Source organism: Bubalus bubalis, chromosome 15 (genome assembly GCF_019923935.1).
Source record: "Bubalus bubalis isolate 160015118507 breed Murrah chromosome 15, NDDB_SH_1, whole genome shotgun sequence".
In the NCBI taxonomy this organism is placed as follows: domain Eukaryota; kingdom Metazoa; phylum Chordata; class Mammalia; order Artiodactyla; family Bovidae; genus Bubalus; species Bubalus bubalis.
In genome coordinates this window covers 66,898,913-66,912,553 of record NC_059171.1, presented here as the reverse complement: position 1 = coordinate 66,912,553, position 13,641 = coordinate 66,898,913, and the positions used below count along the sequence as shown (strand labels likewise).

Genomic DNA, 13,641 nt, shown 5'->3' with positions numbered 1-13,641 from the left:
TGTTTTCTCAGTTTTCCCATTTAATAGATGAAACGGTAAGAGCTCAAATGACATGCCCAGGCTATATATGCGGAACCTGGCTGGTCTGGGAGTTGGACCTAGGATCTTATTTAAAAACACTATTTCAGCAAGTTAGTGAGCATCTACTATGTGTCAGGGCTTCCCCAATGGCTCAGCGGTAAAGAATCTGCCTGCAGCGCAGGAGCCACCAGACACGCGGGTTTGATCCTCGGGTCGGTAAGGTCTCCCGGAGGAGAGCATGGCAACCGACTCTAGTATTCTTGCCTGGACAATCGCATGGACAGAGGAGCCTGGTGGGCTACAGTCCATGGGGTCACAAAAAGTCGGACACAACTGGAGGGACTTGGCACTTGTGCAGGCTACTACTATTTGTCAGGTGTGTTGCATGAAGCACTGTAAAAGCAGGGATGAATAAGGCATAGTGAGCTGCCTGGTTGGAAGGGGAGACAGGCATGGCCACCACAAGGTGATTTACATTATAATATACACACAGGTATTCCCCTTATAGCTCAGTCAGTAAAGAATCTGCCTGCAATGTAGGAGACCTGGGTTCAATGCAGGATTCCTGGGTTGGGAAGATCCCCTGGAGAAGGAAATGGCAACCCACTCCAGTATTCTTGCCTGGAGGATCCCATGGGCGGAGGAGCCTGGCGGGCTACAGTCCATGGGGTCTCAAGAGTCAGACATGACTTAGTGACTAAACCACCACCAAGAGGTAAGCCACTTGCTCCTTACTCCAAGTCTCTCTTCAACATGTTCTCAACTGGCCTCCATTCACTTGAGAAATCGTTCCCACTCCCACCCCAACCCCTCAAAAAAACCCTGCTCTTATCAAAGTACCAACAACCTAAGGCTGCCAAATTCAAGGATCAGTTCTTCATTCTCACTGAAAACTCGAGCTCTCAAAAACAAAATTGACAGAGTTGGTTATTCTCTTCCCCTAACACTTTCTCCTTGGGCTTTCATAGAACCAAACACTCTTAAGTTTTTCCTTTACAGAGAGCCAAACTTCTCAGTCTCCTTTGCTGAGATTTTGCTTTTCCTCTGATCAGTTTTTAAATGTTGAGGAACCTGGGGCTCAGGCTGGGCCTGTCCAGCCACATTCTCCCTAAGTTCTCTTCTGGTCCCATAGCTACAAACACTATCCATATGCTGGCAGCATTCAAGTCCTCTCCAGCCCCAATCCCTTCCTGAGTTCAGGGTCATGTATCCATTTAGCTTATTGATATCGCCACTTGGATAAGTAATAGTCATCTGAAAGTTCATCATAAAGTTCAGTTCAGTCACTCGGTCATGTCTGACTCTTTGCAACCCTATGGACTGCAGCACGCCAGGCTTCCCTATCTGTCACCAACTCCCGGAGCTTGCTCAAACTCAGGTCCATTGAGTGAGTGATGCCATTAAACCATCTCATTCTCTGTAATCCCCTTCTACTCCTGCCTTCAGTCTTTACCAGCATCAGGATCTTTTCTAATGAGTTAACTCTTCACAACAGGTGGCCAAAATTACCAGGCTTAAAACTCCTGATTTTCTCCCCTAAACCTGTTCCTCCACCAGTTAGTAGCACCATCATTCACCCAGTAATTCAGATCATAAATAGTCATGCTTGATCCCTCTGTTTCCTCATAAACCACACCCAATCTGTCAATAAGTCCTGGTGGTACAGACCCCAAATTATGTCTTGAATCCAAGACAGTGTAGGGGCTCCATAAGTATTGAATGAAGTGTCAGGAGTGCTCGGAGAAGGCAATGGCACCCCACTCCAGTACTCTTGCCTGGAAAATCCCATGGACGGAGGAGCCTGGTAGGCTCCAGTCCATGAGGTCGCTAAGAGTCGGACACGACTGAGTGACTTCACTTTCACTTTTCACTTTCATGCACTGGAGAAGGAAATAGCAACCCACTCCAGTGTTCTTGCCTGGAGAATCCCAGGGACGGAGGAGCCTGGTGGGCTGCCGTCTATGGGGTCGCACAGAGTCAGACACGACTGAAGTGACTTAGCAGCAGCAGCAGAGGGCTGGGGGTCTTCTCTGGTGGCTCAGTGGTAAATCCACCTGCAGTGCAGGTGATGCGGGTTCAATCCCTGGATCAGAAAGATCCCTGGAGAAGGAAATAGCAAGCCACTCCAGAGTCTTGCCTAGGAAATCCCAAGGACAGAGGAACCTGGCAGGCTATAGTCCATGGGATCGCCAAGAGTCCAGCATGACTCAGCGACTAAACCACTGCCAGAGGGCTGGGACCATACCCTGAGCTACATGAAACCAACTACCCAACGCACCCCCTGGCTCAGAGAGGTCAAGTAACTGTCTCAGGATCACAAGCCAGGAACTGCTAGAGTCCCACTATCCTTGTTTTGCTTACAGTAATGGGGCTGAGCAGGAAGATCATTACCCTTGGTATGAATGTGTGTCTTCTCCTACTCCATCCTGACCCAGGATGACCTGCTCAGGGGTCTGTTTCTCCAACTGGTCAGTGGGCTTCCCCGCCTCAGAAGGAGCCATGTTTTATTCATGTTACACCTCCCAGGTACCCAGCGCAGCCTGGCATGGGCCTGGCATGTTGCATTAAATATTTTATTTTAAAAGATACCAACGTCCACTAGAATGGTTAAAAGAGAAAATACCACGTGTTGGTGATCAGAGAGAGCAAAGCAGAACACCCGAACACTGCTGATGAAAGTGTAAATTGATACAACTACTTTGGAAGTCCTGGGCAGAACCTACAACAGCTGAGTATACACTTCCCCTGTAATTCAGTACTTCCACTCCTGGGTGGATAGTCAGCAGAGGCATGGGAATAGATTACAGAAAGACACATACACGAGTATTAACAGCAGCACCGTTTACAGTAGCAAAAAACAAAACAGAAACAGCCCAAATATCCATCAACAGTAAACTGTGGAACAGTCACATAATGGCATCTTCAGAGCCATCAGAATTGAACAAACTATTACTACACACGACATGGATGAATCTCACAAATACAAGGCAGAGTGAAAGAAACCAGACACACAACAGCAGACTCTACATTATTTCACACGTGTTAAGTTCAGAAATAGGCACATTGCCTCTGTGCTGTTGGGGACAAAGGAGGGGACGAGAGGGAGACTTCTGCAGAGGGTCACGTTCTGCTTCCTGGTCTAGGAGCTGATTAGATGGGTGGGTTGCTTTGTGACAATTCATGGAGCTGAACACATGATTTCTGCACTTCCCTGTATTATACTATACTTCAATGAGGAATTTTAAAGTATTCCTGATTATTTCATCAGGAAAGTTCCCAAGAATGAATTTTCTCTGTTAAGGCAATTTATGAATTTTTGGCAAGTCACACTATTGTGGGTTGAATTGAATTGGGTCCCACTAAAATGTTGACATCTTAATTCTGGCTACCTGTAATATGGTCTTTATTTGGAAATGGGGTCTTTATAAGTGTAACCAAGCTAAATTATATCATACTGGATAAGGATGGGCCCTAAAATCCAATGACTGCTGAAGAAGAGGGGAGGGACTTCCCTGGTGGTCCAGTGGTTAAGAATCTGCCCTCCAATGCAGGGGACACAGGTTTGATCCCCGGTCAGGGAACTAAGGTCCCACATGCCACAGGGCAACTAAGCCTCTGAGTTGCAACTGCTGAACCTGAGGGCTCTGGAGCCCATACACCACAACTCGAGAGAAGTCTGCACGCCACAACTGAGACCTGATGCAATCAAATAAATAAAGGTTAAAAAAAAAAAAAGAGGAGGGGAGCTTGGAGACACATAGACACACAGGGAGGAAGGCCATGTCATGTGGGACAGAGAGATCAAAGTTGTGCAGCTGTACACAAGGAAGGCCCAGGGCTGCTGCCAGCGAGAAGCTACGAGAAAAGCGTGGAACAGATTCTCCTTCAGAGCCCCCAGGAGGAACCCACCCAGCCAGCACCTTGCCTCCTGAATTGTGAGACGTTTTTGTTGTCTTAAGTCTCTAGGCTTGTGGTAACGTGTTAGGGCAGCCCAGGAATCTAATATAAGGACCAGATTCTAAGCGGGATTACCTTTTGATCCCTATTCAGCGTCTTGGTAGAAGGCAGGAAATGTTCCCAAGTGGCAGTTATTATTTAATCATTTTGATAACTCTCCTGTCGACCGGGTCACCTCCCTGACCTTGCCCTGCAAATGGCTGAATCGGTCCATTCCCCCGAGAGGGAAAGATGCGTACTGAACCTGGAGGCTCAGGAAGGAGGAGAGAGAGAGAGCAGAGGAAAGAAGTGCGGCACAGTTTTCAAATATCATCAATCCCAATCCTCAACTATTAAGTTTATAAAAAGATATTATTACCCTTTCTACTTATCTCCTTTCTCATTACACAATAATTCAGGTTTGCTTTACAAAAATCAGGAAAATAGAGGAAAGAAATAAGTGATTCATAATCCACACCCCAAAACATCCACTGCTTACATTTGAATGTATTGCCTGCAAGATATTTTCCTTTTGCACGTATTTATATTTTCTTTTTTTTTTTTTACAAGAGAAATACCATGCCTTCCTAATTGCCTCCATGGCTTCTCTCCCTTTTTCTTGATAAACACGGGTTTTAAAAAATACCCCTGAGACCCATTCTGCTGCCCACACACACATTTCTGCTTTTGTTTTCCATCACACAGTCCTCGCCCTGGCCCCTTCCTGGACCAACCCATTCTTTCACACAAGGAGTCAATTCTCTCTCCAGCCCTGAGTTCACATGGGGAGGCCTGGATTACAATGCAAATGGCACCAGGGAAAGGGGTGTTTTCCAGAGGCTTCTTTATTATGGTAGTTACCTTTCCCCAAATACCAGATTTGCTTTTGCTTGGAGACCTCAGGTGCAAAGAGTTGAGTTAATTATGCTCCTCCATGCAAGACATAATTATCCTCAACACCAGGACGGAGAACTCCTAAATTCTTTTACACGCCAAGTCCCCACTCCCCGGCCCCTTCCCCTGTTCACATCCATCCTGGAAGATGATGCTGGGTGGCTTCCATTTCCACCTCCAGACTCACTCCACATTTCTTTCCGTCCGCTCCAGGCCCCTGCAGGCTCATCTGTAGGGTGAACATTAACAACTTGCTTGCCCCCTGGCTTCTTTTTTGGGTTTGGCCAGTGAACAGCACCATCAGGAGAGTCAGAAGGTGGCAGGAAAGAGAAGCTGGAGTATTTGTCCCCTTAAACTACCAGGGAGTAAGGTCCTCTGGTGGGAGCAGATGTTGGCCGCACCCCACAGCTTCTGCGGGGTGCTCTTCTCCAGGGAGCTCTCTCAATTCATTTGGCCCCTCAAGTCTAGGGCACAGCGAGGTCCCAGGGCTCTTCGTAGCTCCTGGACACTTTACCATTGAGGATTGCTTTTCCTAACACTGCTCCCACCTCTGTAAATAGTTCTTGTGTTAACTCCCCTATTATATAATATGTGTATGCCCATCTATTTCTTGCCTGGATCTTGGCAGATACACATATGTAGGTATCATTGTAAATTATGGAATGTTCCTTTGTGTGTACATGTGTGTGTTCCTATGCATTTAATGCGTAGAATATTACCATCTTCCAGATCTCACCCTGTTTCTTATTCATTTAGCAGAACGCTGTTTCTATGGCCTGCATTCCCGTAACACTCCAGGTTATTGCTTCTAACTGCACGCGGCATTGCTCCAGGCATCTCTCCTCTTACTTCTCCAGCCCCTATCGAGGAACTGCCTCCAGCTTCCGGTGGTCACATGCAACGTCATGATAAATCCAAATTTTCATCAACTTTTTAACCCAGTATTTTTCAGTTCTTTTCTTGGTCTCAGTTCTGTATTTATGCCAAGCACAGCCATTTCATGAGTAAATCACAGTGCTCAAAGCTCAAGTCTATGTTGCTTCACTAAACAAAGTGACCTTCAGTTCACAAAAGGTGCTTTTGAAATGTGATTTCCCTGATTTTTCCAGAGAAAAAAATTTTCCAATCTTAGGTTGTGTAATAAAAGAACTGAGAAGAATCACATAGGCTACCATTTATTGAGCACTTCCTATGTGCTGGGTTCTCTTCTAAGCCCATTCTGCGCTGTAGCTTGTTGAAAGCCTGGGAGAGAAGGCAGCTTGGACTCACTCCAAGGGCTGATTGTTAAATTTTCAAGACTTTTGCAATCCAGCTACTAAACACAACAATTATTAAAAATTAAATTATGTTAACCCATAATTATTAAATAAGTTTACATTAATGACAAACAAACTAAAAATCGAAGACTCATCAGTTCCTACTTATTTTACTACCTTAACTATTCTCCAGGCTCGAATTATATCTATTGTATCTGGACAGTGGAAATATCATATAACAAAGCATACCTCTTTCCAACTCCCCGTTCAAAGATGCTACACCGGTATCTTAAAATCGGCTGTGGTGGGAATATTTGTGGAAATCAGCAAATGCTACAAATCAGGAGCTCCCCCATCCCCACAGCTGGTGAAGCACTTATCAGCAGTGCGACAGCCTTATGAGAATGGTACATTTTCATTTTACAGATGAAAAAGTGAGGTTTAAAGGGGTTAAAGAGATATCTCGAATCCTAAAGCTACTGAAAGGTAGACTTGGGATTCCAATGAGAACTCATATAACTCCAGGCCACAGCCACCCAAGGGACTCATAGGCCAGTGGGGCAGACATGGTGACTGAAAGGTAGGGTTTTGTTGTATGGCACCTGCAGGCAGAGCAGGAAGCTAGGCACGGGGGGGTTAAGCTACTTGTCCAAGATTATATTCTTAACAAAAAGAAAGAGGTGGGGAGTTTCAAATCAAAGACTCCTGGCCCTAGAGCCATCCCCTTACCCACCAGCCTCAGATCCTCTAAGACACCAGGAAGGGCAGGGCCAAAGTACCTTTTTCTCTGTCCCTGCGCGTCCCTCCTGCCTTTCCCTCTCTCTTGCCATGTGGTATCCTCTTTATGTTTCTCCATGCACTGGCTTTATTTCCCTCTCTCTGCTTTTGTGTATCTATTTCTGCCCTCAGTTCCCAAGTCCTGGATTCAAGAACCTGCCCAGGCTGATGACGGTTCCGGAAAATACCGAGTTCCCAAGACAAGGTCTTACTGGCCCAGCCTGGGTCATGTAGCTGTCCCTGGTTTAATCTATGAGTGCAGCAGGGCTGCTGGGTGTGCACCCCACCCCCACAGGAAAGGAAAGCAATGCTGGGGGTGCGGGGTGGGCCGAGCAGACACCCAGGTTGTGGGTACAGCCTTCTTCCCAGGTACCCAGTCAGTAGGACCACCGGGATGCTCATTTGGGCAAGAAGAAGGATAGTGATGATATTAATCACGCTTCTAGTTCTTAGAATGCACTTTCCATGCCCTGACTCAGCTAATACAACAACCCCGTGAAATGCATCTTATTATCATCATTGTCAACCTCATTTTACAGAGGAGTTAACTGAGGCACAGAGAGGGTCACAGTGAGGGGCAAGGCCAGGATTCCTGTCCAGCTGAGTGTCCTTAAGGCCGGCCCGCTTATCTGCTACACCTATAATCACCGCTTGCATCTGCCAGACCTACCTTTCGGGGCCGTCGGGAGGACCGAATTAGATAACAGTGCCTTGGGGAGCCTCCTAAGCTCTCTAAAAGCGAGAGTCCCTCCTCGGTTTCTGTGTCGTCCTTCATGCTGGAATCAAGGCAGAGATACAGAAGTAGATGTGGGGCACATTTTAGGTCAGCCTGCCCTACCTAGCTCTCCTTCCACATTTCCACCAGGAGACTCACCCGCGGGCCTTAAACCAAGTCTGCAAAAGGACTCCAGTAAACCCTAAACATGTAACTCAGGAGAGGCAATTAGACCACTAGTCATGGCTAAGATTTCTCCAGTGGGGGCTTCAGGGGAGCAGGAGGGAAGGTGAGTGGAGCGTGCACATTTAATTCAGGATAGCTGGGGAAAGCAGGATTCAGGTGGAGAGGAGCAGGGCCCAGAGAGGAGCCTGGTGGAAGGCAGGGGGCTGCAGAGTGGATGCTGGACTCTGCAGCAGGGTGAGGGTGCTCTGCAAGCAATGGCATCCAGCCCCAGCCATGTCTTTTTGGGGTGTTAGCCATCAGCATCACCATGAGCTGGAAGAGGCCCAGCATTGTATAGGTGGCAAAACCAAGGCCCAGACCTACTGAGGACCAGGCCATCATGGTCTCTTTTCTGGTTCACCATGTGACCTCTGTCAGCCCTTGAACAAAGCCCTGGATATGTTCTTCCAGGAAGGCTCTCCCTGCCTGGGGCACACCCCAGAGCGTCACCCCCAGGGATACACAGACAGAGACACAAGGGTCCCCCAGCCTGAGCTTCCTCAAGCCCCTCCACCTCCATTGTTCTTGTTGGATCAGAAGTTGTGCCTGTGGGGCAAGAACCTTCCTTCTCCCCATCACTTTACAAGAGAGCTCCCAACCCTTCTGCCTGGCAGTCAAGGTCTCTCCCGCCCCTGTTCGTCAGCCTTCCTGTCCTTTCCTTGCCAATAATGGGCAACACCTCCCACCACCCTGGCACCGAGAGCTGCATTCACGGTGGCTGAAGTTCCATGTTTTATATCCTGTCTTCACAATGAGTTCATCAGCCTGAGGATGGCTCCCAGGTAAGTCTTTTCTGTGCCAGTCAATGAGGCTTTTATTTATCCACAGTCACGTCATCTTCTCTCCTCCTCCATGTCTGTTCCAAACCTCTATTCTTTTCACCCCTGCAATAACAACAGGGAGAGCTGCCCAGCATGGAGCCTCTTGCCTGTTAGGTACTTTTATCCACAGTTTCTTAAGGAATCCCCAGCAGTGGGGAACATGGTCTCTTGTTTTGCAGAAGAGAAACCTGAGGCTCAGGGCTCCTAACTGGCAGCTGGCAGAGGGTGAGCAGCAGATGAAAGTTCCGGTCCTTGTCTGCCTGCCTCTAAAGACCGTGCTATTGCGACCCCAACCCACTCACTTTGGTGAAGAACACTGAGACCACCAGGTGTCTACCATCTTCACTTCCTGCCTCGAAAGGTATCTGTGTCCACATTCATGGTCACCTCCCTTCCTGTCTCAGGGGATGACTATCCCAGCTCCCCAATGAGTTCAATCTCTCCGCCTGCGCTCTTATCCCACTTAGAGTTTAATTTCATCCCACTTGCTCCAAGTTTAAGTTTAAGTGAAGTCGCTCAGTCGTGTCCAACTCTTTGCAACCCCATGGACTGGATGGAGCCTACCAGGCTCCTCCGTCCATGGAATTTTCCAGGCAAGAGTACTGGAGTGGGTTGCCATTTCCTTCTCCAGAGGATCCTCCCAACCAGGGAACTTGCTCCAACTTGCTCTAAGATCCTACCCCATAAACAGCTCCCCTTTCTGCATCCTCCTCTTCAGGGTGCCCCACCCCCTCCAGCCCCTTAACATGCTCAAGTCTCTTCCATTATTATTCAAAACCAACAGAGGAAAAAAACTTGATCTGATTCCTCAAAAAGTTAACAATAGAATCACCATATGACCCAGTGATTCCACTTCTAGGTGTATACCAGAAAGAATTAAAAACAGTTTAACACTTGTACACAAATGTTCATAGCAGCTCTACTCACAATTCCCAAAAGGCAGGGGGGGTGAAATCCAGATGTTTTGAAACTAGAAAAGGTGATGGTTACACAACACTGTGAAAGAACTAAATCCCACTGAACTGTCCACTCTAAAATGGTTAACATTTTTTTATGTCCTGTGAATTTCATCTAGATAGAGAGGGAAAAAAATCTTGAGCCTGTGTGAACCCCTCTAGCTATCACCCATCTTTCTCCTCCTGAGTCACCAACTGTCTTGAACATTAGTCCGTATCCACCATCTGGGCTTTCTTGTTCCTGATTCACTCCTGAACCCACTTCAGTCTGGCTTCTCTGCCTCCGTTGCCTCCCTGAGGCTGTCCTGTCAAAAGCTACTAATAACTTTGTAATCATCAGCTTCAATGACTACTTTTCAGCTCTTACCATAATAGTCCCTGACTATCAGACTAATACACCCTACTGCGCTATGGGTGTCTGGTGGGTAACTCACACTTAATATGTCTACACCTAAACCCCACCACCCCCTTAGTCAAACAACCTGCTTATGCAGCCATTGCATCTGTTGGCATCAAGAAAAGAACACCTAACCGAAAGGGATTTAACCAGAGGACTGCATTATTGCATGCATCTAGAAATTCAGAGGAACGCATTTAGAATTAGTTAATTCAGTGTCCGATGGACCCAGGCATATAATTTCCATCTTTTGATTCAGCCATCTGCAGAATAGTGACTTCCTTAAGTTTCCCTACCACCTCTACCTCATGTTTGCAAGACAGCTGCACAGTTCCAGACATCACATTGTAGACATTTTAATAGTCACAAACAGCAGGAGAGGTACATTTCCTAGCAGTTTTCTTACTCCATTGGTCAGAATCACTGATTTAGGACCTAGCTTCAAAAAAGACTGACCAAGCACATATTTAACTTTCTTTTAAACCTTTGCTATGGGAAAGAAGGCTTCCCTGGTGGCTCGGTGGTAAAGAATCTGCCTGCCAAAGCAGGAGACATGGGTTCAATGCCTGGGTCAGGAAGATCCCCTATAAAAGGAAACGGCAACCCACTCTAGTATTCTTGCCTGGGAAATCCCATAGACATGGACAGAGGAGCCTGGGGGCTGGAGTCCATGGGGCTGCAGAAGAGTCGGACAGAACTTAGCAACAATAACAACAACGTGGGGAAGAAGTCTGTGCCATTTACAACAAATGTTGGAGACGATTGCCCCAGCCCACTGCTAAACCCTGCATATTTTATCTTCTAAGCAATTCTCCAATCTGCTTCTTTCTCTCCATACTTTTTTGCTCTGTTGAGGCCTTCTCTATCATCTCTAACTTGGCTGATGAGATAGACCACTCCTAACTGGCCTCCCTGCCTCCAATCTTGGCAATTCCTTCCCCAACAAAGCTACTGAAATGCAAATATGATCATGTCACACACCTTAAAGTCTCCTTTGCCATTAAAACCAAGTGCAAGCACTTGGCAGTCCACACTAAGTCCGGCATGGCTTAGTGCCTGCTGCCCTATTGATGCCCACAGCACTCATAAGGCTTTGGAATACCAAATATAGTTCGTTCTCTGCTCACCCCATGGCCTTCATACCTCCTTGCCTTTGCCTGAAACACGTTCCTCCATCCCTCCCTACTCCTCTCATCTGGCAAATTTTATACTCATTTTGTTGAATTCTGTTCAACTGTCACCTCCTCCAGAAAGCCTTCTCAGAACTCACCACGTTCTGTGTACCCAGATTTTCCCCTGCCTGCCTTTATCTCTGTACTTTGCTCATTACATATAAATTACCACTCCACCTGCTTAGATTGGGTGACAGGAGGGTGAAAATAGTTTCTTTTTTGACTTGATATTGCTAGCCTCTAGGAGGGGGGCTGGCACCCAGCTCCTCAGTAGAAGTTCACTGAACTGAACAGAGACTGTCAGTCACCTCTAGCTTACCGATCTCTCTAGCTCAACCTCCACAACTTATAAGTGTAGCAGGTAGTTACTAATGTTGCCTTATCTCCTTTGGAACAAGGACCATGTTTTATACCCTGTGCACCCTTCATAGCAGGCGCCTTGTACATGGTAGGGACCCAATAGGTATTATTAAAGGATATAGGAATGATTCTGTAAAATTATTTACATTTGACCCTTAAACAGTGCAGGAGTTAGGGGCATCCATCCTCCACACAGCCAAAAATTCAAGAATTTACACATTCACATGGTTCTTTCACATCTACAATTCCTCATCCCTGGATTCAACTAAGCTTGGATTGTGTGGTGGTGGTGGCTTAGTCACTAAGTCATGTCTGACTCTTGCGACCCCATGGACTGCAGCCCACCAGGCTCCTCTGTCCATGGAATTTTCCAGTCAAGAATACTGGAGTGGGTTGGCATTTCCTTTTCCAGGGGATCTTCCTGACCCAGAGATGGAACTCACGCCTCCTGCTTTGCAGGCAGTCTCTTGTATCGCAAGCAGATTCTTTACCGCTGGAAGTCCTTGCGCTGTGTTGTACTGCAGTAATTACTACTGGAAAAAATTCACAAGGAGATAGACCCGTGCAGTTCAGACCCCTGCTGGGCAAGGGTCAACTGTATATATTTTTAAGTTGAGTTTTATTTTTACTTTTCCTTTTAATTTTAAAATTAGAAATTATGACATTGTAGAAAATGTACAAAAGATTAAAAAAGCCTGAAGGAAAAGGTAGAATTCACTCATGACCTTTCAACTTACATTAATGTTGGAATGAATGTCCTCTCTGTCTTTTTTATGTGTAAGATCTTAGGGAGTGGGGAGAGCAGCTGTACACCGTGTGTGTTTAAAGCCCACTGTTCTCTGGGTCTCCTGTGGGCTAATGGACTATTAGGATGGCCACTTTAGCTGGGTCTCACTTTTTCACACTGCGGGCAAACACTGGAGATCAGCAGTAAAGGCCCCTTGATTTCTGAAAATCGACCCTCTGTCCCTCCAGGTTCTTCCGTCAGTGGGAAAGCAGATGGAATGCCTCGTGTATGCATCAGAGATCCTACATTTAAGAACAATTTGCTGAGAATCAGCCATAAGAAGCCTCCGGCAAAGGAGACATGCATCTTGCCTCTTGGGAAAGGAAGTTTGCTCCTCTGGGGCAAGGCTTAAGGAGGTCCCCCAACAAGGAGGGGTCCCCAAGTGACCACCTGGGCTCAGGCCATTTTGCTAGGACAAGTCTGGGGTGAGTGGGAAGGAGCATGAGCTGAGGGGTGAGGAGGATGCCTAAGAATATAGACGAAGCAGAGTCAACACTGCGAGTGGGAGGAGAGGGTTCTTGTTGTAAATCAGCTCCCATTTATTGACCACTGGATGCAGAAGGTGTTGAGATTAGCGCAGGCTTCTGAGTGACACCCACTGGAGTTTGATTTGTGGACAACTTGCTTTTTGCCTCTCATGATTCTTTGGATCATCAGCTCAGAACCCCTTGGTTTTTTAAAAAATAAACAAACTATTTGTATTCATCTGGCTGTGCCAGGTCTTAGTTGCGGCATATGCACTCTTCGTTTCGGCCAGTGAGATCTAGTTCCCTGACCAGGGATGGAACCCAGGCCCCCTGCATTGGGAGCACAGAGTCTTAGCCTCCAGGCCACCAGGGAAGTCCCCCCTCCTTGCTCTCATGTGTGTTAACTTCTGGGTATTGGTTTAAGTTTTTGTTCCACCCTCAATTATCTGGGGCAGGTTTCTTACTCTTTCTGAGTTTGAGTGTCTTCATCTGTAAAATCTGATTGTGGTAAAGACTAAATTAGATGAGTCCATGAAAGTTCTTGGGTCTCAGCCCCATTAAACTATTTCCGCTCCATCTCTCTTGATTTTGAGTCATTTCTCATTGCCGCTTTTAGCAAACCCTGCTGCATGTTCATTTTTGGAGGCTTCCCTGACTTGGATGCTACCTGATTTTGACCTGGAATTCCTAGATACCTGCCCCAGGGCCCTCACTTAAAACCTTGTTTCCAGCCCTTGGACAGATGTTATCTCCCTTCTTACAAGGGCAGAGGCGAGTTGTCTTGATCTGATTCTTCATGGACACACTCTGTTCTGTACAATGAAGCACAGAGTTGGTGACACCGTAGAGCTGAAGTC

At 46.8% G+C, this 13,641-nt stretch overlaps 1 long non-coding RNA gene across 1 annotated transcript; it reads left to right on the top strand.

The window, feature by feature from the left end:
- The first annotated feature begins 7,655 nt into the window (after positions 1-7,655).
- On the top strand, positions 7,656-13,360 carry LOC123329393. Its single transcript, XR_006544777.2, has 2 exons — positions 7,656-8,606; positions 12,506-13,360. It is a non-coding gene; the product is annotated as an uncharacterized LOC123329393 (long non-coding RNA).
- The last annotated feature ends 281 nt before the right edge of the window (positions 13,361-13,641 follow it).